Source organism: Caretta caretta, chromosome 20 (assembly GCF_965140235.1).
Source record: "Caretta caretta isolate rCarCar2 chromosome 20, rCarCar1.hap1, whole genome shotgun sequence".
NCBI lineage: Eukaryota > Metazoa > Chordata > Testudines > Cheloniidae > Caretta > Caretta caretta.
In genome coordinates, this window is record NC_134225.1 from 15021321 (window position 1) to 15047406 (window position 26086).

Genomic DNA, 26086 nt, shown 5'->3' on the forward strand with positions numbered 1-26086 from the left:
TACACCAAGCAGCTTGAAATAAAAAACCCCGACCTCTTTTTGCTGTAAGTAAATAGGTTGCAAGTGTGAGATATTTTACACCTACTGTAGGGATAATTCCCTTGAGGCACAAACTGCGGCTCCCAAACGTGTATTGGTTCACACACCACCTTCTTAAAATTGTTGTGACGTGAATTGCTGGAACATCAAGCTCATGTAGCAAGAGTCATTCATGTACTACAGCTAGGGAACCCCTGGTCTAGACTCAGATTTCAAGGCCAGAAGGGACCATTATGATCATCTCATCTGACTTCCTGCTCAGCACACGCCAGAGAATTTCACCCAGTGATTCCTTCACTAGGTCCCATAATGTACAGTTGAACCAACACCTTGCGACTGATTGTCCACAATGGGCGGTCACATGGTTGTAGGTGAGGTCTTTCGGAGTACATCACCTCTAACTTCCGGAATCCTAAGGGTAGAGCTGGAGGTCTGATTTCCATTTTGAGTAGACGTTTAACTGAGCTAGCATGCTAAAAATAGCAGTGTACCCCAGGATGGCAAGAGCACTGGCATAGGCTAGCCACCGGAGAACAATCCCATCCGAGTCCCTAGGTCCATCCTGAGGTGGCTACACTGCTATTTTTAGTGTACAGGCTTAATTAAAGCTAGCACATGTACGTCCACCCAAGCTGGAAGTTACGGATCCAGCTTCAGTGTATGTGTATCCCATGGCTCATGCTCATGTCTGCATAAAGCAGTGAAGTATTGGCAACCACAAGTGTTCAAAAATCACAACCCTGCCCACCCCATCACAAAGCTGGCTTAAACATCATGAGATTTAAAGCAATAATAATAATTTTGGGGGATCCCTTTAGTTCCCTTCTTGTTTCTGAGCCTTTTGGCATCACATTTTCAGGCTTTTTCCTGCAACCATGAGGCCAGAAACTTGCTATTTTATAAAAATGATAGCTGAGAGGTTCACACAAATCCCATGATTCCAGGAGCTGGAGCTTTAAGAAAAACACCAAACTCATGATGAAATCACCAGATTTTGGCAACACTGTGCATGGGGTACAAGCAGGTTTGGGGAATCCCTTAATAAGAAGGTACTTTGCTGAATCAATTTCTTTTGTCTCAGCATTGTACACGCCAGATTGTGTCTACTGCATTTGGGCCTATTAGAACATTTCATATTTTCTCTGTGTTATACAGGCTTTATTCTAAAATTACAGCTGTCTTACAGAAAATCCATACAGGCCTACTCTTCCTTTCACCTCTGACCTTTTGACCTCTTCCTTGCCTGAGGACAGAGTTGACCCGGTCATTGACTAACCCTGAGTCAATAAGTCTGCCTTCATTAGCATAAAACATGAATCTAGTGGCAGCTTGACAAATTATAACTTCAAGCTAAAGATCTGCCAACTAGCTAACTCCTGTAACGACTATTTATCATTGGAAATGGTAAATCATAGGAATCTAGATGACTCAATTATTTGGGTTTAAGAAAGAAAGAAGGAATTCTTCATTGCGACGGGAAGGTTAAAGACAAAGCCTTGCCCCAAAGCATGAAAATGATCATGAAGCAAGGATTCTGTTCTCTCCTCCCAGATCACTCTCTCTTTCTTTTTGTCTTTCTCATTCTTTCTTTCCTGTGTGTCTCTCTCTTTTTTTTTACTCATTCCCTCTTTGTCCCTCCATCTCATTTTTCTTTTCCTTTGTCATCCTCTTTGCAAATCTCGCCTTCTCTTTCATCCTTTTCCGCTTTCTCTTTGTCTCTGTTTCTCTTTTTATCTGTCTCATTCTCTTTTTATTCATCATTCTCTCTCCTACTCTTCTCTTCTCTCCTCTCCTTTCTTTCTTTCCATCTCCCATCCTCAGACTCTCCCATTTTTACAGCTTTCTCATCCCCCTCCTCACCAGATTTCTCCTTTTCACCAGCTGCTGCTTTGCTGATCCACTGCCCTAGCTGAGGAATTGACATAGAAGGGAACAGAAGCTTTTTCCAGCAGGATCAGGGCCCACAGAGGGTCAAATCCATACCTCTTAAATATCAGCCAACCTGCCTTTGCCGCTGCTGAAATTGATGTCAGCAGCGTTCAATGATGTGGCATCCTGCAGCTCATCCACAGTTCATGCAATCCTTGGTCACTGAGCAGAGGATAAAGCATTATCATCCATTGCACTCTCCAGAACAAGTCACTTCTCCGGCTTTGTTCATTTTCCAAAGGGAACTAGAATTTTAACAAATCTGCAGGCTGGAGACAGAGGGGTCCACATAGGAGAACCAGTCTGATTCCTGCTTTGCTTTGTGTATGGTCACAGGCTTATTCTTTCTGGCAGGATGGTGTGCAGACAATAGGCCACAATTCTGGCCTACCTCCTTGCGATGCTACTGACTACAAAGGAGTTGTGGAAGGCTAAAACCAGGAGGGAAAGACACACTGACCCATAGAAGGGGGGAGGACAGGGAAGTACAAGAAAGCATCTGACAGAAAAAAGAGCATAAGTGAAAAAGAGAAATCAAAGATCAAATCTTGTGTGGATTAAGCCAGGTTCAATTTCCTGCTCTGTAGGGATCAATTCTATTGTCCCTTGCACTGGTGTAAATACACAGTAGCCCTCATTGACTCCACTGCAGTTATTCCAGTTTGACACCAGTACAATCCAGAGCAGAGTTTGCCTTTAAAAATTAAGGCTACTCTCTGAGGCTGACTGCAGAATTGTAATGCCTGAGATTTCGCTCCCTTCTGCTGTTTCAATAAATATGTCCTTTAAACCAGACTTGAAATAAACACCAGTCCCTAAAATTACCCATTAACCCCAGGGCAAATGGCTTGTCCTGACCTCAGAGACACTGGTTTCCAGTGGTGCAAATTTCTCTATCATAAATCTCAATTTGGGGCCAGATTCTCAACGGCCATAGCTCGATCGAAGTCAATGGGGCCAGGTCCCCAGATGGTGTAAATCAATGTAGCTCCACTGGTGTCAAGGGGGACAGATTCCCAGCTGGCAGAAATCAGCAGTAGCTCCATTGCAATCCATGGGACGACATCGATTTGGACCAGCAAGGAATAAGGACCTTTATTTCTCAGGCAGTTGTGCTGACAGACACGATCCCCTCCCAAATTCCCGAGCAAGAACATTTCACCCTCTAATTACATTTTATTGTTTCAAATAAAAAGGAAGGAAGGAAGAAAGAAAGAAAAAAGGCAAAGTTAACATGAAACACCACACTAGCACTCATTTAAAAATATACACTGCACCGAGATTTATGACTGAGGATGCTTCCTATAAATCAAGCCAGACTTTCTTTCCTCTGCACCATGCAGAAATGTAAACACCTGCATCTGATTATTTTTAGTTTAAACAGAAAAACAGGTGCAGACACCTCTGTTTTCAAAACAAAGAGAATAAGAAATTTAAATAGATACCCATGTAAGAATATGTGTATGTGCACATCAGCAAATAATTTAAACATTATCAGTGCCTAGTACCATAAATACTCATATAGGATCAAAAGAAAAATTCTTATGTATATTTCCATTATTTATTATTATTTCTATTACCATAGTGCCTAGGAGCCTATTATAAAATATATAAGCTCAAATTTATCTCTGGTGTAATTCTGTGAAAGTCAATGAAGTCTGAAGGATTATATACATATAGAAAGATAGACAGATGGGTGTGTATAGGGATGGATAGATAGATAGATTACTGAAAGAGAATCCTTAGAAAAAAGGAAACTTCTCTGGTGATCTCAGGATAATTAAATAACTTTTCCTTCTCATCTTTTTTAAGTGATTATTAAATACTGTATGGCAATATTCTTCTCCTCAAATTGATCATATTTTTTCAGTTGATTTTAGAAGTTTCAATTTGTATATTTGCGGGGGAAACCCCTCCACTTTCAGTTATCCAAGCAGGGTTGGAAATGTTTCAATTGTCTATTACAATTAAAATATACCCTCTAAAATTCACCTTGAGTTTTCATTTCTTTTTATCAAGCACATTTGTCCATAAGGTCCCGACTCAGCAAGGGGTTTAAGCATATACCTAATCGGAAACATGTGAGTAGACCCACTGACGTGCATAAAGTTAGACATGGGTCTACTCACACTGTTTTTTTTTTTGCTGAATTGGGGCCTAAATTTGAACATAAGAAAAGGCTGTGCAGTTGTAGGTCTATTCTAGTGTTTGTGTGGGTGTGTTAGTGTATTCTACGCTCTCTGTGTAAGTGTGCTCTAGCGTGTGCATATTCTAGTGCATGCATGTGTAAAATAAATCTGAAAATTTTGTGCCAGGAACAGGTACTAGTAGAAGGAATTTAGGACATTTATTCTCTCTTATTTTCACCATGTGAGGGTGTGAGTGAGTGTGTATGTGAGTGCTGCTTGTGATTGAGTGGGTGTCTGCCCAAGGAGATCTCAGTGACTTACATGCACTTACACCAGGGATGAATTTGATCCCGCACTTGTTACACCTCGGTTTTATACCAAAACATCTGAGCTGAGTTTCCGTTCAGATCAGTTCTATTATTTCATGCCTGCTATTAACAGGGAAAGAAATATATAAATGGCATATTCCAATCCCCCACAGTGATCAGACACCCTAGCACAGAGTCTCTGTTAACTTCAATGTTACGAAGAACCAGGTTCTGCTCTCAGCTAAATTTGGGATTTACTCTGAAGTCAATGGCATTACTCTGGATTTACGTTGCTGTAATGAGACCCCTCCCACCCAGTTTTCTCAGTCGCCTAACCCTAGGGCTCCATTTCTGCCACTCTTAGTCACTTTGAGTAGTTTACTCTGTGAGAAATCCCATTCATTTCAGTGGGACAACTGGCAGGATTGGCCCTATTCAGCGTGAGTAAAGAGGGAAGAATTGGGCTGCATCGTAGCTTAGTGTTAAATGGAACAGTAGGGGGCAAGTGTAAAGTTGTGAGCCCCGCAGGCTCTGGGAAAGCTGGCCTAGTAGCTGGCCTAGAATTTGGCATGCCAGGTTCAATTCCTAGCTCAGCCAGACTCCTTGTGTGACTGGGGCAGGTCTCTTCATCTCTCTGTGCCTCAGTTCCCCGTTTGTAAAAGGGTGGGGCGGGGGGGCAATAGATCCCTATTTTACCTAAGTGTGTTGTGGGCATTAAAAGTATCCTTGCTATGATCAGCTCAGGGCTGGTGGTGCTAAGCACATTGCTGCATCGGGAGAATGGATTGCCGTGGTGGTTAAGGAGTAAAAGTGAGACACAAGCTCAATCCCCACCTCTGCCAAAGACTTCCTGGCTGACCTTGGGCAAATCATTTAATTGCTTCTGTACAATGGGGCTAATAGTATTTCCTAACCTAACCGGTGTGTGTGTGTGGGAAGATCACTATGCTAACGATTGTGAGGTCTGTTGATGTTATGGCAATGGGGGGCCAGAGAAGTACCCAAGAGCTTGTCTGCACGACAGGGGCACAGAAACACAGGTTTGGCACTCTAGCTCTTTCGCTGTTACCCTGCCAGGTAGGGACAGGCTACAGCGATGGAAAATGCTGTCACTTTAGCATTCTTCAGCTGACCTAGCTGTGTCTACACCAGCGGGTTAGTTCACCATAGCTGTGCCACTCAGGGGTGTCCATTTTTCACATCAACCTAGTTTTAAATGTTGACCGGGCCTAGGATAGATCCATTCACAGGCACGGACTCCGTGGGAGCTCCAGAGCTGTTCCTCCCCCTCCCCCCAGCACCTCCCATCCACTGGTGGCCTCACCTATCAGCTCCTCTCCCAGCCCCTCCTGCCTGCCGGCAGCCCTGCCTCTCAGCACGGCCCCCTCCCCCGCAGCATCTCCTGTGAGCTGGTGATCAGCTGTTCAGCCGTGTGCAGGAGGCCCTGGGAGGGAGGGGACATGAGCAAAGGCGAGGCACACTTGGGAGAGGGGGCGGAACGGGACAGGAAGAGAGCAGGGCCTGGGGCAGAGCGGGGGGTCGAGCCCCCCCCCCCCAGCACATTAGAAAGTTGGCACCTCTGGGTCCACTTTTATTTTTTTGGCCTCAAGTCATTTCATTATAAACTTGTGGGCCGAGCCGTCTGCTGCTGCCGGCCTTGGAATACAACTGCCCTTACCCAGCTGGAGGGTCCTTTTGCTTCCTACCCCTCCCTCTGTTCACATCCCCCATCTCCATGGAAGAGTCTGAGAAAGTTCTCTCCCACGAAGAAGCCATGTAGGCGTTTACTTAGCCCCAATCACCAGAGCATCTGAGCACTGCACACTCATTCATGGATTTTACCCTCACAATATCCTCACTGGTGTCTTGTCCAAGGTCACAGGGGGAGCCCAGCTGATCTTGGCATTCTGAACTCCTGGTCTGTGGCCAAACCATGGGAGCATCGTTCCCTCACCACATTATCCTCCCACGTAATGCTGAATGAGCGCTTGGATCTCATGCCTGGCTCAGCTATTCTGTTTTACAGTTTCTTACACTGTGTTCATCACCGTAGCCTCTGACTTTCACGGCTGGCCCGAGGTCACACACAACCTCTGCAGCTGAGCCAGGAACCGAGCCGAGATCTCCTCATGCCAGCGCCCTAGCCGCCAGCCTTCTCTCTCCTAGACATCTGATCTCCACTGGCTTCCGCAAAATGACTCATGATTTTCACCAGCACAAGGGAGAGGAGAATCAGGCCCAAATTGCCCTCTCTGTGGGAGAGACCCCGAGCAAGTTGGCTTGAGTTCTCATTTTGTCTAAGTGTGTCAGGGGGGCGGGTGGGGATAGCGAAAGGTCCTTGCTTCAGTGGATTGTGAGGAGGAGAAGATCAATAGAAAGAGACAGATTGGAAACACATTTCTATCACTCTGTATTGCTGGCTCAGCACTCCTTCCATTCTCTGCCAGGCTCAGGGAAGGCAGGTGCAGCCAACAGCTCCCTGCCATTCCAATTCAAACAGGTTTCTAATCCCTCCACTGGAGGGTAAACAGCATTGAGTCACGCCTGGGATTAACCACACAAATATCTCTAATGTATTCAAATGCACTTCCTCAATACCACATTATAAACAGGGGTTACTAATGAGGAACAGCTAGGGCTATGGGGAATCATAATGACTTCATCCTGTGCTAAAAAGCAAGAGGCTTTTTCCTTTAAAGGATCTTTCTTTTTCTTTCCTATTTTACATCTTTCTTTCTTTCCTTCCTTCCATGCCAAGATCAGAGAATAGGAACATCTCATGTAAACTAGGTAGCTTGGGGGTTGGGAGAAAGATGTTTTTTATTGTAAAAGATGACATTTTTATTGTCTCTTATATTGTGCTATTTTCCTTTTTTATATTATAATCCAGTGCCAGCTTTATTTTAGCTGGTAACAGAAGTGAAATTATTTTCCAAAGATTTCTTTTTTGCATAGCTACATTGCCTTTTTAAACACTCTATTAGAAAAGTATCGCTGAGCAGCTGGGATGCAGGCATAGAGCGGGGGATAGGCGTGAATATGGGATGGGGGTGAGAGGCAAGCAATAAAAGGAACCCATAAAGATTAATTATCTAATTAACAGAAACATAAAAATATAGAGAGGAATAAATAAATGCCTTGCCAAAATTTGGTTGGGAAATTTTACACTCTTAGAGCGGTAGAAAGATGCGGACAACATTCTCTCATTTGCCCTGGTGTAAATCAGGAGTAACTAGACTCTAGACAGTGGGCCTGATTCTGGAGTAAATATGGAATAGCTTCCCAGTGTAAACCAGGAGTAACCCAAGTGGCGTCTGTGCAGCTGGTTCTGATTTCACGCCAGCATAAATCAGGATCAGCGCCATTGCTGTCAGTGGGGCTAATTCCCATTTAATTTACACCAGTGTAAATCAAAAGACAGACCACTGGAGTCAGTAGCACTGACTCTGATCTCACTTGCACTTGTGTAAATCAGCAGTAGCTCCCCTGCAGCCGGTAGAACTAATTCCCCTTTAACACCGATGTAAATCAGGAGTAATCCCACTGGAGTGAGTAGGCCTGAGAGTGCTCTCACACCACGTAAATCAGGAGTAACTATTGAGGTCAATGGAGTTACGGGGCTTCATTCTCATTTTGCCTCTTTGCACTATTTTGGCAGGAGTAACGGGGTTTTAAAGTGGGCAAATGTCACGAACACTCATTTAAAGGTCATTTGCAGTGGTGGTGTAGCAGTGTCAGTCCCAGGATGTGAGCGAGACAAGGTGGGTGAGGTAACATCTTTTATTGGACCAATTTCCGTTGGTGAGAGAGACGAGCTTTCAAGCTACACTAGAAGAAAGAGGACTTGGGGCACATTAGAGACTAACCAATTTATTTGAGCATAAGCTTTTGTGAGCAACAGCATCCGATGAAGTGAGCTGCAGCTCACGAAAGCTTAAGCTCAAATAAATTGGTTAGTCTCCAAGGTGCCACAAGTCCTCCTTTTCTTTTCTTTTCTTTTCTTTTCGCGAATACAGACTAACATGGCTGCTACTCTGAAAGCTACACTAGAGTTATTCAGGGCACTTCAAAGCCCCTTTACACGTCCAGAGTCATGCAAAGTGGCCTTCTTGTAAATGTGAATCAGGTGTAAAGTAAGAGGAGAATCTAGCTCATCGCTCTAAGGGCCAAATTGTGAACCCCTTGCTGCTAACAAAGAGCATTTACTCACATGGGTAACCCCACTGAAGTCTCACTAATCCAGCCCGAAATAGAAGTAACAGATTTTCTGCCCCCATAGAAGTAGAGGGTGGGAAATAATTCCCAGTGCACTGTCTTCACCTGGGCAACTTCATTGCTAGATCATGGTGATCTTTCACAAGACATCACTGATTGATTAACTTTCCTGCCTCACCCCCGCCTTTGAGAACTGCCCACCAACAGATCCTGGTATTCTCCACTTTATTTGTTATTGACAAACTTTGTGAAGTTCAGGCCCCGGTTCCTGCCTGCATTCGGGACTGTGTCAGTAAAATGGGTGTGATACATCTGTAGAAGGGGGCATGGCCTCCCTTTGAGACTGATGGCCGTGCACGCCTACAATATCCCTATTTTATATGTGTGCTGTGCAGCTTAAAAGCCATTTTTGATATGATAAGCTCAGAGATGGTGGTGATAAACTCCTTAATATTGCTTCCATGGGCCGGAAAGGCTTGGTCTATACTATGAAGTTATGCCAGCCTAGCTACGTCAGCAAGAGGAGTGAAAACCCGCACCCAGCCCACATAGCTATGCCGACGAAAACCACAGTGTCGACGCAACTATACCGACAGAGGTTGAACGTCTCAGCCATTTTTTGGCTTTTTTTACACACTTGAATTTACAAACCACACCCAAGTGACAGCTACTAGTATAGTGTAAAATATTCAATATAGTACATAACATTGTATACAATATATGCAATTCAAATTAATACTTTACTATAATATTAAAGTTGAAACAACAGTGTCCACATGAAATGATTTTATCGTATTGAATTGGAACTTTGACATTATCGAAAATGTCATCAAAACAAGCACATTGCTGTTAGATGTTTCAAGTTCATCAAAGCTGCCTTGTTCAATGGAAAAATATTCTGCTGAAAAAATTTCAACCTGCTACGACACCGTCCTTTCTCCAACAGCAGACCTCCTTCAGAATACGTGATCCATAAACACTTGGATGTAAGTGCGCTTTGCAAACATGAATTAATTTAGCCTTAGAATCCCACTGTCCTCACAGACGCATGAGCATTTGGAATCATTGTTGACTCTGGGCTTTAACTAGAGATTGGTTGGCTATTTTCTGGCTTCCTGGTCCATGTAAGGGGCCAGTCACCAGACGCTAGGGTTATCAATTTTTGTTGCACATATTCCTGGAGATTTCATCCCAGGGCATAGTCTTTAATTAAAATCTAATCTTTAATTCCTGGAGACTCCAGGACAATCCTGAAGGATTGGCAACATTATCAGAGGCCAATGATCCTCTCATGCAAGGTGGATGGGACAGGGAAGGGAGTTTGTCAAAGCTGGAGGATATGAGGTGGTGAGAATCTGAGATGGCAAGAGGGCCAAGCCCAATTGCAAGAAAGTAAGTGATAAAATTGCACAACCCAGGGCTATCACAGTGTGGCTCTCTGTCTCCCTCTAATGGCCACCTTGCATAGAGGGTTAGGAGTCTGTAGCTATGGTTTAGCTAACAGAACTGAATCTGGAGAGCTCCTGCTTCTGGCTCCAGAGTTCCCAAGTTCAAGCCCTCTCCATATACTCCCCGGGGTGATGCTGCAGTAAGAAGTGGGAACAGAAGTGGTTTTGTTGACAGAAGGTGGGACCGGCAGTGTTCTGGGCCTTCAGTCTCGGCTCAGGCCTGAGAGCTGGGGCTTCCTGATTAGACCCAGACAATTTTTTTTTAAATGAAAAATGCAGATTCAGCAACACTGAACTGTTTCCCCCATTTCTGTTGGTTTTGCCAAGCTAGTTGTTTTGGTGGGAAGGGAGGGATTCCCTGCCCTACATTCATAGAATATCAGGGTTGGAAGGGACCTCAGGAGGTCATCTAGCCCAACCCCCTGTTCCAAGCAGGAGCTATCCCCAATTTTTGCCCCAGACCCCTAAATGGCCCCCTCAAGGATTGAGCTCACAACCCTGGGTTTAGCAGACCAATGCTCAAACCACTGAGCTATCCCTCCCCTGCATTTCAACATGTTCAAAATGAAACATTTGCATTTGAGATTTGAAACAACTGTTTCAAAATTTCTTTTAGCTTCATTGGGGGGGGGGGGGGGGGAATGAAAAAATGTTTAAAAAGTCAAAATCAAAAACAAAACATTTCATTGGACCTGATTGGGATGGGGGTCTTTTCAATTCACCTAAAATTTCAAACATTTTTACTTTTGGTCCAACTTTTGAGGTGTCAAAATTGCCAACAAATCAAAAAGTTCCATTCCTGACTTCTAATCCCAGCTCAGAAACTGACCTCCTGTGTGCCTCGGGAAAGTCACTCAACCTTCCTACCTTAGCACCTAATTTTTAAAGGGGGCTAAGAATATTTACCTTGCCGAGGTGTTCTACTCCATTGACATCAGTGGCACCAGATTAGTCAGGGATTTGGTGTGCATAAAGACCTTTGAAGATGGCAAATACTACATGGGCCCAATCCTGTGAGGTGTGGGGTACCCCCTGAGTGGTGCTGACTGTTGTTACTGATGCCAAACGGTGCTGATTTCAGCCCTGGATATCCTCAGAACCACACAGAATCTGTAACTATCATCAGCTGGCATTTTCAGAAGGACCTATGGGAGTTAGGTAGCCAATACCTACTGACAGTCATAGGGTGAAATCCTGGCCCTGTTTAAGTCAGTAGGAGTTTTGTAGTTGAATTCAATGGGGTTGGAATTTCAACCACCAATTTTAAGGCCAGAGGAAGCATTATGATGCCCTACGTAACACAGGCCAGAGAATTTCACCAGGGATTCTTACATCAAACCCATAACTAGAGCTGGGTGCAAAATGGTTTTCCCATCCCATGTCAGCATTTGAGATTTTTAAAAATGTCCAGTTCCGCATGAGGACAAAACCAAGAACTTTTGCATGAAAAACTGGAGAGAAAAGCTGCCATACCCAGAAAGCCAAGTGTCTGGTAGTCAGGACAACTTATCTAGCAAGCAGAAGACCCAAGTTCAAATTCCTGCTCTGTCTGATTCAGAGCTGGGCCTTGAACAGAGCTCTCTGTGATGGGGCGTGACTCACCACTGCAGCACCTCCTGATGGCTGTCTGGGGAAATACTGCTGCACCCTCTTCCAGTGGTGTCTCACATACTGTCACCTCTGTTCCTGAACCCATGTCACTCCTAGGACCACAGCATCCTCTTCAGTGACACTGGCCTCTGGCTGTGCCACACCCTGTGTTCCCCCCTTCCAGGGGGACCTGCAGTCCACAGTCTAGCCACTTCCTTCAGTGGCTCCAGCACCCTCTTTGCCTTTGCATCAGGGCCTCAGTCTGCAGATCCCTGCAGCCTGCCAGGAGCTGCCTTTAGCTCTCTGAGTCTCTTCCTGCACCACTGCTTGGTCCAGGGTGCTTGCTGCCCTCCATCTGCAAGACAGCCAGTCCTCCTCCCTTCTCTAGTGCCAGGGAGCGACAGAAAGTGCTCTGTTCTGCAGCCCTTCTTATATGGGCCAGCCCAGCCCAGATTGGCTGCTCCTATAAGCCCTTCTGTGATTGGCTGCCTCCTGTGCATCCTCCCGAGGGCTGTTTTTAACCCCTTTTCTGCCAGTGTGGAGCTGACGCCCCATCACACTCTCCTACATCTCAGCTGAATGTCCTAGTCACTGAGCTATTGGCTATTCAGGCTATCACATTCCTTTTGCTTTTGAACAGAAATTCCAAGCAGGCCCTGAAAAAGTTTAATCAAAACTGCCTCTTCCCTGTGAAAAAATAATCAGTTTAGACAAAAAGTCATTTTGGTGGAAAATTCCCACCCAGTATTCCCCATAACTTCTTGCTGAGCTAAAGCGTATCTTTTAGAAAGACCCCAGCTTGGATTTAAAGACTCCAGGTGGTAGAGAATCCACCATCTCCATTGGTCAGTTGTTAGGCCCCCGCCATTATTAGGATGTCCCTGGCCATTTTCTCCCAGGACGTGCAAAATTCCTGGTGCTGGAAATGTAGCAGTAAGTGGTCACTACGCATGGATCCAGTGAGCAAGCAGGTTTTATGGATCAGTCAGGGAGGATCTACACTGCCTCAAGAGCTCAGAGGGCAGTTTCTCATGTCAGTGTGTTTGACTTCTACGTGCAAATATGTACACACTGAATCCCTGCTCCCATGGCTGTGCGTAAGCCTGCCACTTTTCTTTGGGAAACAGAAATACATTATGCAGCTCACCTGTCACTGCCCAAATGGCCAGATCAAATCCCCCAATGCCTGCCTCAAATTTGTGTGTGTGTGTTTTGTTTTAAAATTCGGCCCTCAATCATTCCCAAAAAGTGTTTCTCACCACCAGCTAATCAATCCCACCCCTTAAAGGGACATCTGGCAGCCCCCCTCCTGAGCCCACAACTTTATAGTGTACATTCGAGGCGGTTTTGACTCATATTAAAGCAATGGGCTCTTTTTAATCTGTTGCTTCTATATGGAAATTGGATAATTAAAAGCACTTGTGCAGTGTATATCTTATCCATCCAGATGTTTCGCAGTTGTGCATTTCCTAAATATGCCATTCCGCCCAGTTTGACTTGGTATTATTAAATCATCTACACATTTTCAAGCAGCAGCCCGAGCTTAAAGTCTTTGCAAATTTCCACACATGGGGTCCCCGACTCTCAATGCCAAAGTCTCGATTCACTTAACAATTTATTTATCACAGCGCCATAAAAGCACCCTCCACATTTAAGCCTGCACAAAAGGGAGGCTGCATTGAGAACGTACCTCTCAGAAATTTGTTTAGAGGCGAAGTGAAGCATTTCGTATCTCTGAGCTGGATCTTGAGTTCTTTGCAGACAACAGGAGTTTTAAATGTGCAAAGGAGCCAGCGTCAAGGAGACTCGGGTTGACATTTGGGTGTGCAAGACCCAAGATTTTCCGAAGTGGGTGTCTGAAGGGATTAGTTTGGGGAGCAAAGCGGATGCTCATGTCAATTGGGAGCTGCTGGATCCTTGGTACATTTGAAAATCTGATAGGCCCAGGTACCTGCATAAGGAGCTAGGGTTGAGATTTTCGAGGGCACTTAAGGGAGTGAGATGCCCCAATCTTTCTGAATTTCACTTTTATAGTGGGATGCTTAAGGGAGTTACGCACCTAATCACTTGGCAATCCTATTGCGTGCCTATCTGCATCTTTAGGAACCTATAACCCTGTCCCTAAATAATTGAGGAGGATAAACCCCCTTAACTTTTGATCCATGGCCCCCCCATCACCAAAATATCTGACTGCCTTAAAATCTTTTGACCATCCCCTGGGAGGTAGGGAAGCCAATTCCAGTTTACAGAGGGAAACTGAGGCTCACAGCGACTAAATAATTTGCCCAACTTCACACAGGAAGACTGTAGCAGAGCAGGGAAGCCAACCTAAGTCTCCCAAATGCTAGGGAGAAGTGTCTTAACCACTGGGTCGTGCTTCCACTTTGCCAACTTTTTCCACTGGCCTTGTGACCCTAACTGGGTCACTTAGGTGTTTTTGAACATTTCACCCTGGGAATGCCTTCGATCATCTCAGCGTAGTGGTCTACATTTAAACCACCTTTTTTGAAACTCTTGGCCTTGGTTTCCAGCTAAAGTAAAACTTAGAAGGGTCACCATGTGAAAAAAAAAAAAAAAAGAAGCAGGGTGCAGATAATATCTCTGACATGATGATTTATCTTGTACCCTGAAAAGATGGCCGCGAACCAGAATTCCAGATCCTGCATGTTAGTGCAATGCTCATCAAGTTCCTAGCTCTCCTATTGCCACTGGCATCAATGAGAGTTTGGCCTGTGGAAGCATCGAGTAAGGACTGCAAGATTTGGCTCATTCATGTTATTCATTATGTGGCCAGTGCATAGGGCTGTGTGGGTATAAAATAAAACAGTCTCCCACCCTGCTGAGTTTACACTTTGCCCGGGTCATTCTTCTGGAAACATCTCAACAAAATCAGCCAACAGTCCAAAAAAGGAGTGAAGTGAAGTAAGCCCCATCCGGCAACGTCTTTGATTTCAGGTGGAGCCGCTCAGCACATTACTGGAGGCAGCTAGGATGTCTCAGGATTGGACCCACAAAGCAGAAGGAAGCTGGGGCTGAGAGTGAAGGAGAACATCTGGAATATGTAAGGAACCTGAGAGGCAGCTGGGTTTCTTTACTCGTGTCATATAAAGTCCACGTTTTCCAGATCAGTTTTCCACCCCTAAATCCTGAGCGTGCCATCTGCAGTGCCCCACCCTGAAGGGATCAGAGGGAAATGAAAAAGTTCCTTAAGCCCACCAGGCACAGATGTGCAGAGCCTGGGAGCTTTGAGAAGAAGCACTTGCGTGAACTTGGATATTGTTTTACTGCTTCTATGGTGAGAAAAATCACCTCCTCCGTTCCACTGCACACTTCAATTTCCCTGGGTCTTAATCATTACATTTATGGTGCCTGTGTAAATACAAGGAAACAGCAATGGAAATCAAGCAAATCCTGCAAGGAGATATTTCTCCAGGGATTTACTATCAATTCTCATCCTCCAAACCTGTGAAAGATGCATAGGAGGGGAAAAAAGATTTAATTGAATACAAGGGCTGTTAACCCCAGTGCTCTGGCCGAATTCTAATTCCAGTAATTACATTCTGCCTGATTAAAAATTTCCCCTTCATTTTCAATTGCTTTTGGTATTCCTCTTTGTTTCCTCTTATACCATGCTGTGTGGCGTTTCTGTGCATTGTTACATAGTTGCTGGGTTCTACCCCAGAGGCAGCGGCATTTCAATGGCAAATGAAGTGGATGATGGATACAGATTCCCTGCTATCTGATGGCAAGAAGCATTATAATAAGACCTAGTTCTTCTGTACCACTTTGCATCTGTACAAAGGAAAGCAGTATCATTAGCCCCATTTTACAGACAGGGTAACTGAGGCACAGTGTCATCCAACAAGCCAGGGGCAGAGCTGGGATTAGAACCCAGGTCACCTTAGTGTTAGTGCAGAGCTCTATCCACTAGGCAACAATGCTCTCTTCAAAGCAACTGCCCTGTATAGCACTTCCCTACCCCACAGGGGCTGTTGTGAGGCTGAATATGTTAAAGGTGCTCACATACTGCAGCAAGGGGGGGGGGGCGGATCAGTGCTTTAGCTAATTTAGACCCCACCATTTTCTACATATAGTTGGGATTATGTTTTCCAATGTGTATTGCTTTGCATTACCTCTCGGTTACCACTCAAGAAAGAGATCTTGGAATCATCATGGATAGTTCTTTGAAAACATCTGTTCAATGTGCCCCAGGAATCCCAAAAGCTAACCAAATGCTTGTAACCATTAGGAAAGGGATAGATAAGACAGTAAATATCATAATGTCACTATATTAATTCATAGTACGCCCTCACCTTGAATACTTTGTGCAGATCTGGTCGCCCCCTCTGAAAAAATATATATTAGAATGGGAAAAGGAACAGAGAAGGGCAACAAAAATGATGAGGGGTGTGGAACAGCTTGCATCTGAGGAGAGATTTAAAAGACTGGGACTGTTCAGCTTGGACAGAGACAAGTAAGGGGGGACATGACATGGGTCTATAAAAATCATGACTGGCATGGAGAAAGTGAAAAAGGAAGCATTATTTACCTCTTCCCATAGCACAAGAACTAGGAGTCACCTGATGAAGTTATTAGGCAGCAAGCTAAAAACTAACGTAAGGAAGTACTTCTTCACACAACACACAGTCAACCTGTGGAACTCCTTGCCAGGGGATGTTGTGAAAGACAAAAGTGTAACTGGGTTCAAAAAAGAACTAGAGAAGTTCCTGGAGGATAGGTCCATCAATGACTATTAGCCAAGACGGACAGGGACACAATCCCATGCTCTGGGTGCCCCTAAACCTCTGACTACCAGAAGCTGGGACTGGACAATGGGGGATGGATAAGTCAATGATTGCCCTGTTCTGTTCATTCCCTCTGAAGCGTCTGGCAACAGCCACTGTCGAAAGTGGCTGGATGGACCATCTGTCTAACTCAATAGGGCCATGCTGATGTTCTGATAGGTAGTTCCCTACAGAGCTTTCTTAGTTCTAGGTGGTGGTGTTGGTTTAATTGGATGTAGGAGAGAACTCCCAGCACCCCCACCTTGGCCCTGGGAGGAGGATGAGAGAAAGGAACGCAGCATTGATATGTACACATTCTGCTCTCATCAACCCCAGGTAAATCTGGAGTGACTCCAGTTAAGTCAAATGGAGGTAGCCCCTCACAAAGGCAATCAGAGTCAGCCCCTTATAGCCTATATATGCAACTCAAACAACATGTTATGAACATGTAATGGCCACTCTGTTAACAGCTACACAGGAACGGAAAGCTGGAGCTGCTCCAGCCTGAACTAAAACTCTGCAGCCAGCGGGGTAGCTACTCGTAGCCTCTGTGGATCCCCCTTACGGCCCTTCATTAGTTAACAGCATTTCTGATCCTTCTGCATACGCTACAGGCTCACTCCCCAAACAGCACAGAGAACCAGCAGTTCCTGTCAAGGGGTGAATTCAACCCTGGGGGTTGCCCATTCCTGGAGCCGCCTCTCCTGTTGGTGGCAGCATTGCGGTGTAACACACCATTAGGCCTCACCCCGGGGCACCGTCTGTTCCCACAGACCTCATGGGAATTGGGGGAAGCTCTTTGTGCTCCTTGGACACAAAGGCCCAGTGAGAAATTTACAAGGGACTGCAGTGGGAGCAGGGCGTCACTGGGCCCTACCCTGCGGGATGCTGATGAGAGCTGGGAGAAATTTTTCAACCAAATCTTTTATCCGGTAGAAAAAGCAGAGTTGGTGACAGTGAATTTGTGGCAATTTCATCAAATTATTTCCGTCAAGGGGGGAAAAATACTAAAAAAGAAAAAGAAAAAAATGCGGAAGAAATGGGAACATTTCAGTTTTTCAACTGGAAACCGGCTTTTGGGGTAGAAGCTTTCCTCTCTTTTTATTGTAAGTTAAATTTTAAAACATTACAAAATTCTCAGCAGTGAAACACAACGTTTCACACAACCGAAACACATCCCCCCTGCAAACTCTTTGAGTCTCTGAAAATTCAGAGGGGTAGCCCTGTTAGTCTGTATTAGCAAAAATATCGAGGAATCCTTGTGGCATCTTAGAGACGAACACATTTAAATTCAGGTTGACCTGAAATGAAATCCCTCCCCCCGCACATTTTTCAGAATTGCCAGGGAGCCGAAAAATCCATGATTTGCCCAGCTCTAATGCTCAGTGCCCTCAGCTCTCACTCGCATCAACAGGCCCCATCCCCAGATGTGTGACCGGGGCGTGAATCAGGGGCTTTAGAAGTAAAAGAACACAGCTGTGCAGCTTAAGCAAAGCAGCCCAGTTCCACAGCTGGGAACAGTAACAGATCTGCAGGGTTAGGCACAAAGGGGTGACATGCAACGTACACGGCCCAGTGGGTGACACTAGGTGCTTGGGAACCAATCTGGCAAGGCGCTGTGTGCCTCCCACAAGCTGCTAGTGTAACCCAGTGGTGAATGTGTGTTATAGGGCCACTCTGTGTCTGTCCACAGAGGACAGGAGTTATTACAGGCCCTACTTACAGAGCTTTGACTCACGCTGTTGCTGCTCCCGCTTTTTAGCTCTGGGGTCCCACTTCGATCCCCGCTGAGTCCTGGCCCTCTGCACTCCCACCCGGTCGAGTGGGACCTGGGATCAGTGGCAAGATCTTCATGCCAAGGTCCCAAAATGCTTTCTGCCACTCTCACCAAGTCAGAGGGAGTAGAGGGCATTAAGCAGAATGAAATCAGGCCAATCTCATCTCCCTAATTGCTTCAAAGGTGCTCTTCACTTTATTGGCATGCTGCCTGAGAGAGGCTGTTATGGGGGCACTCGACATTTCCTGAATGTCCCTCTCCAAAGGCCGAACACCTCTTTCAACAGCAATTTATTTGCATGACTTCCTCCCCAGCATAGATAAGGAGCAGCCTTGCAGCAGGGGAGAGGAAAAGGAGGAGGGGGAGGTGGTGTTGCATTTATGATCTGGTGGGAGGCAGATAAGAAACCTCTTGAGTGGCTGGGATGAAAGAAAGAGCAATTGATTTCCCCATCAAGTGTCTTACATCGAATTCAAGTGGACCCTGCTGCAGGTAATAGAGAAAATTTGCTGAGCCTCCCAGAGCAACTAATCACCAAGAAAATGGAATAAAATTCAGGGCAGCAGCATTTATCCTCTTAGCCTCGCCCAGGGGATTTCTGGGGTCGTGATGAGAGCTGGGCAAAATTTTTCACACTAAACTTTTTGTGGTGAAAAAAGCAGATTCGGTAACTCCAAAATGTTTCAAGAGTTCACATCAGTTTCACCAAATGGTTTCTTTTGGGACATAAATAAGTAAAAATATTCGTAAAGATTAGAGATGCCCAGTGTGGACATTTTCAAAAGGAAATGTTTCAAGTTTTCGGTTTGGAAAAGACTTTGGGTTTCCAAATTTCCTTTAATACCATTAAAAAAAATAAATCCAATTTTTGTTTTAAAAAGCTCGAAATCCAGTGTTTTTGATGTTGTCAGACTAAAACATTTTGTTCAACATGAATGACTTTTTTTTTAAGTCAATGGAAATTTCAAAAATTCTGTCCAAACTGAACTGAAGCTTTTTTGATATTTTGAAATTGCCAACGAATCAAAAAATCAATTTTCACCCAGCTCTAGTCAAGACCCTCCTCCCCCCTAGTAGTAGGTCATAAGCATTCTCACCTTCATATAGAGCTAATTAGGAAGGGGCCCAGTTGGATGGAAGCAGGATGGAGCCCTGTATAGACAAGACTGAGATTAGAACCCCTAGCCTAGACAATTTATATCAACTTTCTTTCTCCCCCACTTCCCATATTTCAGTCAAGACCAGCTTCCCCAGCTAGATGAGGGTTCAGTTTTTTGGCTGAATTGGGACCTGTTATCTATGAACTGTTGACTATGTACTTTTGGGTGTACAATATTTATCTCCTTAAACACAGACTCTGATGAACAAGTTAAGGAACTAAAGTCCAGATTTCCAAAGGTATATAGGCACGTAATTCCCATGGAGAACCTCGGCCTAAAAGATTTACAGGGACTTCTGGGCTACTGTGGTTTGTAACCAGTGTTTGTAAGGAGAGGTTACCCCGAAAGACTGGCCCTTGGTTCCTGACACCCTTATTATTAAATATTTGTATTAAAGCCTCAAAAGAGATTAAGGCCCCATTGTGTTAGGTGCTCTACAAACACAGAAAAGAAATCATCCCTGGCCTGGAAGGATTTACAGTGTAATGTTTCATAGATTTTAAGTCCAGAGGGGACTTTTATGATCAGCGAATCTAGAGTCAGTTTTCCCTCCTGCCATTTGTATATTTAGATTGTAAACTCTTTGGGAGCAGGGACCAGGGTTTGCCTCTCACTCCATGTTTGTGCAGCACCTGGCCCAATAGGGCCCTCAGCTTGATCGAGGCCTCTATCTGTTACTGTTCAGTCCTGCCAATTCTTGTGAACTTATCACGAATCTTGTGATATGTGGAGATTTGCTTAAAGCCCCAGCTCATGGAGACACATGAGCATGGAGAATCTCAGCTTTCATTCTGAAAGTTTCTAGCCCACGTGGTTTCAGAAACAAGCTTGAAAATATGATTCCCAAGTTCTGAAAACACTGAAAGCAGATAAAAACAACCCGTTATTCTTGTTAAAAAATCTCATGATTTTAAGACAATCTCTTGATTTTTTTAACATTGGAGTTGGCAACACTCTGTAGTAATAACCATGATGAATATTATCTAGCCCTTTCTATCTTTAGATCTCAAACCACTGACAGCATAAGAATGGCCATATTGGATCAGACTAAAAGTCTATATAGCCCAGTATCCTGTCTTCCAAAGTGGCCAATGCCAGGTGCCCCACAGGGAATGAACGGAACAGGCAATCACCAAGTGCTGCACATTCCCAAACTCTGGCAAACAGAGGCTAGGGACACCATCCCTGCCCATCTTGGCTAATAGCCATTGATGGACCTGTCCTCCATGAATTGATCTAGTTCTTTTTTGAACCCTGTTATAGTCTTGGCCTTCACAACATCCTCTGGCAAGGAGTTCCACAAGTTGACTGTGGGTTGTGTGAAGAAATACTTCATTTTGTTCATTTTAATCCTGCTGCCTATTAATTTAATTTGATGACCCTAGTTCTTGTGTCATGAGAAGAGTAAATAATACTTCCTTATTTTATCATATCCCTCCTTCGTCGTCTCTTTTCCAAGCTGAAAAGTCCCAGTCTTATTAGTCTTTCCTCATATGGAAGCTGTTCCATACTCCTAATAATTTTTGCTGCCCTTTTCTGAACCTTTTCCAATTCCAATATATCTTTTTTTTTTGAGATGGGGCAACCACAGCTGCACGCAGTATTCAAGATGTGGATGTACCATGGATTTATATAGAGGCAGTATGATATTTTCTGTCTTATTATCTATCCCTTTCCTAATGATTCCCAACATTCTGTTCGCTTTTTTGGCTGCTGCTGCACACTGAGCGGATGTTTTCAGAGAACTATCCACAGTGACTCCAAGATCTCTTTCTTGAGTGGTAACAGCTAATTTAGACCCCATCATTTTATATGTATAGTTGGGATTATGCTTTCCAATGTGCATTACTTTGCATTTATCAGCATTGAATTTCATCTCCCATTGTGTTGCCCAGTCACCCGGTTTTATACAAAGGAGGTCCATATCATTATTCCCATTTTACCGATGGGCAAACTGAGGCACAGAGCTGCCAAATGACTGGGCCAAGTTCACTCAGCAAGTAAAGTGGCAGAGCCAGGACTAGAACCCAGAACTGGAAAGGGACAAGTGGCTCACTGCAACCTTTATCAAGCAGATATTTAATGTAATGTAACTAAAATAACATTTAAGTTATCCTAGGAAAGGTGCAAACCTTTCAGAGCTGGGAATCCATTGACTGAGGCCAGATTTTTCCTTGCTGCTAACACAAGAAGGGGAGCATGACAGTGAAAGTGACATTTACACCAGCCACGTCAGTTCTTTTCTTTATTCATCTATTTAAATCCCCCACTGCCTTGGGATTAATCTACCTTTAAAATGTGTGTTGCAGCCCATAACATTCACTGAGGACATTTCAAAGAGCACAAGGACTTCTGGGGCATCCGCTGCCTGAAGCTGCTGTTTATATGGTGCTGCTTTGCTCATTTGGCTTCTCCTTCTCAATCCAATTCCTCCCTCACAGCTCTGAGAAATTATTTCAGTGGAGACCCTACAAAAAACGTTAGCTGTACCATTCTCTACCTCAGATGTAAAATGCTCCTTGTTTGGTTCTTTATGATGCAGATAGAAAACCTGAAACGTTTTTGGTTTTTAAAAGGTTTTTGTTTTGTTTTTACCTTTTAAAGTCTTATTTTCCCTGCTTTCAGGGTGTACTGAGGAATTGTCTCAGACTCAGAGAGGCACGTCATCAGGTCTCAAGCCTTGTACTAAGCAATGTGTGTAGGGGGAAGCAGACAACTCAGACATTTATAACTTATTAAGGTCAGAAGGGATAATTAGATGTCCTAGACTGACCTCCTGGCCAGAGATTTTCACCCACTTACCCCTTCATTGAGCCCAGTAACTTCTTTTTGGTTAAAGCATCTCTTCCAAAAAGATCTGATCTGAAGCCGTCAAGTGATGGAGAATCCCTTGGGAGTTTGTTCCAATGGTCGGTCACCCTCACTGCTAAAAAAACATGTGCTTGTTTCTAATGTGAACGTGTCCGGCTTTAGTTTCCAGCCATTAGTTCTTGTTATGCCTTTTTGTGCTAGGTTAAAGAGCCCTATAGTTCTAGTAGTTTCTCCCTGTGAAAATACTTATGTACTGTAATCTGATTCTTTAACAAAGACTTCCCTGCTCCCAAGTGTCTATCAGGTGTTCATTTTAAATGGGTGTTAATGAAAACAAAGGCAAAGCTCTAAACAGTGTGACTAAAAGTCCACTGCTGCATCTCTCACTCTCATGGTGGCATAATTCCTACAGGTCACCAGTCATCCGTAGGGTGGTGTATGGGTAGGATTGGATTTTTGTTGGTAAATGTCAGTAAGCATTGATTTCACCATCCACCCAACGATGAAAAATATTTCCATAGCTAATAATTGACATTTACAGATAGGCAACGTAAGAAAAATGATGTGTGAGAACTTCTTAGCGTCCCACCTTAATGTGCATCTAATGTGTTGTAATGCTGGTGTTCGCGGTGCTGGAGCAGGGGTGGCATTTAGGTAGCCTTAACTCTTTGAATCTCAGCATCTACTGTCATTAAATAATGATTGTCATCCTCCTCCTCCCCCAAAACATTTTTTCCTGCCACTGTGAAAATTCAAATAACTAAAAATTGGGAGGGAAATGCTTAAAAATAAACACTGATGTTATCCATTGAAATTATAAAAAAATAAAAATTGAATTCTGCCAATCCTGTGTACTGAGGACAATGTTGGAATTGCAAGTTATCACTTTCAGGGGGCAGCGGACAGTTTCCTGGTTCCGCTTGCAGGCTAGGGGGCTCTGGAGCAAAGTGTGAGAATGGAATCGATCCTAGAGTCATTGCAGAGCTTAAGGCCAGAAAGGATTATCAGATCATCTAGTCTGACCTTCTGTATGTCACAGGCCACTCGCACCACCCAGCACCCACACACTACACCCAGCAACAGAGATGAGACCCACAGACTATTACATGCCATGGGCAGAAATGAGGAGGGACCGAGGTGCTAAAGACCCCTGCAAAGTGAGGGAAATGATTAAATGGGATATACCCAGATAACCCAAGCAAGTGACCCACAGCTGCAAAGAAAGGCAAAGAAACCCTGAGGTCCCTGCCAATCTGACCAGGGAGAAAATTCCTTCCTGACCCCCAATATGGTGATCAGTTAGACCAGGGGTGGGGAAACTTTTTCCTATCAGGGACCACTGACCCACAGAAAAAATTAGTCGCAGGCCATACCCAGCCCCACAGAGGGGTGCAGAGGCTCAGGGCTTCCCATAGGCTCTGGGGTGGGGCAAGAAATGTGGGGTTCAGGGTGCGGGAGGGGGTTTCCGGGGTGGGGCAGGGGGTTGGAGTGTGGGAGGGCATGAGGGCTCTGGCTGGGGGTACGGGCTCTGGGGTGGGGCTGGGGATGAGGGGTTTGGGATACAGGAGGGGGCTCAGGGCTGGGGCCAAGGGGTTTAAAGCACGGGAGCGGGCTCAGAGCTGGGACAGGGGGTTGAGGTGCATGTGGGGGTCTGGGAGGGAGTTAGGGTGCGGGAGGAGGTTCCGACTGGGGCAGGGAGTTCGGGGTGCGGGATCTGGCTGGGTGGCACTTACCTCAGGCAGCTCCCAGTCAGCGATGCAGTGGGGCTAAGGCAGGCTTCCTGCCTGCTGGGGTTCTGTGCTGCTCCCAGAAGCAGCTGGCATGTCAGGCCCCTAGGCGGAGGGGCCAGGGGATTCTGTGTGGTTCACACTGCCCACACTCTCAGGTGCCGCCCCTGCAGCTCGCATTGGCTGCAGTTCCTGGCCAATGGGAGCTGCAGAGCTGGCGCTGGAGGCGGGGGCAGTACGCGGAGCTTCCCTGATCACCCCTACTTATAGGGGCCGCAGGGACGTGCCGGTTGCTTCCAGGAGCTGCGTGGAGCTGACCGGACTTTTTAGGCCTGACAACCTTAGCTTCCCCCTGCAGTGGGGCGAGCTGGCGCGCGCGGCTCCAGCCCCATGGGGTGGCGCCAAGGCTGAGGGCTTCCGGCACATGGCGCAGAGACTTGCCATGGGCTGGATTAAATGAAGCAGCTGGCCAGACCCAGCCCACAGGCTGTAGGTTCCTCACTCCTGAGTTAGATCCTGAGCATATGAACAAGAACCAGCCAACCAAGCACTGAGAGAGAGCCACCTCAGAGCCCTGGCCCTCCCCTCACATAGTGGATCATCTCAAGCCATGGCCATCTCTGATGCTTCAGAGGAATGAGATAAAAAAAAATCTCCCAGAATACAATGGGAGGGACAGGGAAATCCCTTCCTGACCCCTGTGAAGAACCAGTCTGTGAAGAGCCAGATTAAAGCAAGATGGGGTGAGTTGTGCCTCACTGCCTTAGGGAGCAGCCTGTTTTCTCTCTCTCTGGTTTGTGTTCTCATGTATTATGGTTCTGAATTCTAAGAAATAAAGCAGGGTTATATTGCAACCTTTCAGCAAGAGTATTAATGCTTTTTCTCTGTGTGTGTGCTGTGAACATGACACATAGGAGAAACACAGCATGAATTTCTCATGTGAAGAAGAAGCTGGAGAGAAAAAGAGCACACTTTAAGGCCTTCTTCCTCTTAGTAGTAGTAGTAGAGATTGTGGGCTCATTGAGCTAGGCTCAGTACACACACATAGGAAGAGATGGACCTTGACCCAAACAACTTACAGTCTAAGCAGACAAAGGGAGTGTTATAACCCCCATTTTATAGACGGAGGACTGACACACGATGATATTGATGTGTGATGTTCCCAAGGTCACACAAGGAGTCTGTAGCAGAGGTAAGGAATTGAAACCAGAACTTGTTAGCCTCGGTCAAATGCCTCAACTAGAAGATTATCAATCTACAGTACTGATACAGCCCCATTACTATGCTACCTGAAAGCTTTAATGTATTTATCCTCACATGCCCTGGTGAGGCAGCTCTTATTCCCATTGTACAGAGCAGGAGATGCAGCAAAGAACGGCTAAGTGAGTTGCCCAAGGTCACAGAGGAAATGTGTGGCAAAGCAGGGACTTGAACCCAGCTCAGTGCCCTAACCACTGGCACATGAATTTTATCTCACCCTGACACCTCCTGTCACTGGGTATTTTATCACCACAGCAACTCTCTGAGTGAGGGAAATACTATCTCCATTTTACACAAGGGAAGCAAGGTAGATTAAATGACTTGCACAGACTGTCGCAAGGAGCGCATGGCACAGGCAAGAATTGAACCCAGGAGTCCTGCATCCAACCCAGTTCTTTAACCCTGAAGCACTGGGATTCCTGACCATGTCATAGAGGGTCTATTTTCACTGCCGAATTAGCCAAGCCTGGGTTCTTTCCTGGGTGTTGCCCTAACCCTGTCCCCCATCCACACACAAAACCCTTCATCTGACTGTGGTGGGCTGGTGCTTTCAAACCAGGCAAGCTGGCCCAGCTGGGGATGTGGGTTGGATCCTGCATGCCACTTTCTCTCAGGCTGGAACCCACCCACTTGCCAGTGAGGACAGAGGCTAAACCCCTTGAGTGCTGCTAGTCCTCCAGCACCTTCCCCACAATCCCCTGCATTTGCCCAAAAGGATGGCCATGTTGTCCCACAGTTCACTGGGAAAGAACCCTAGGAGGCTCTGATTACTGTAGTGCAAAGAACCATGGGATGTGCCCCCAGAAGTCCTAGCAACTCGCATGGGGGACCGCAGCCAAGGGACAACACAAGTATGTCCACACAATGGAAGCAAGCCCCCCAGCCCAGGTCGATAGACTCAAGAGCTTT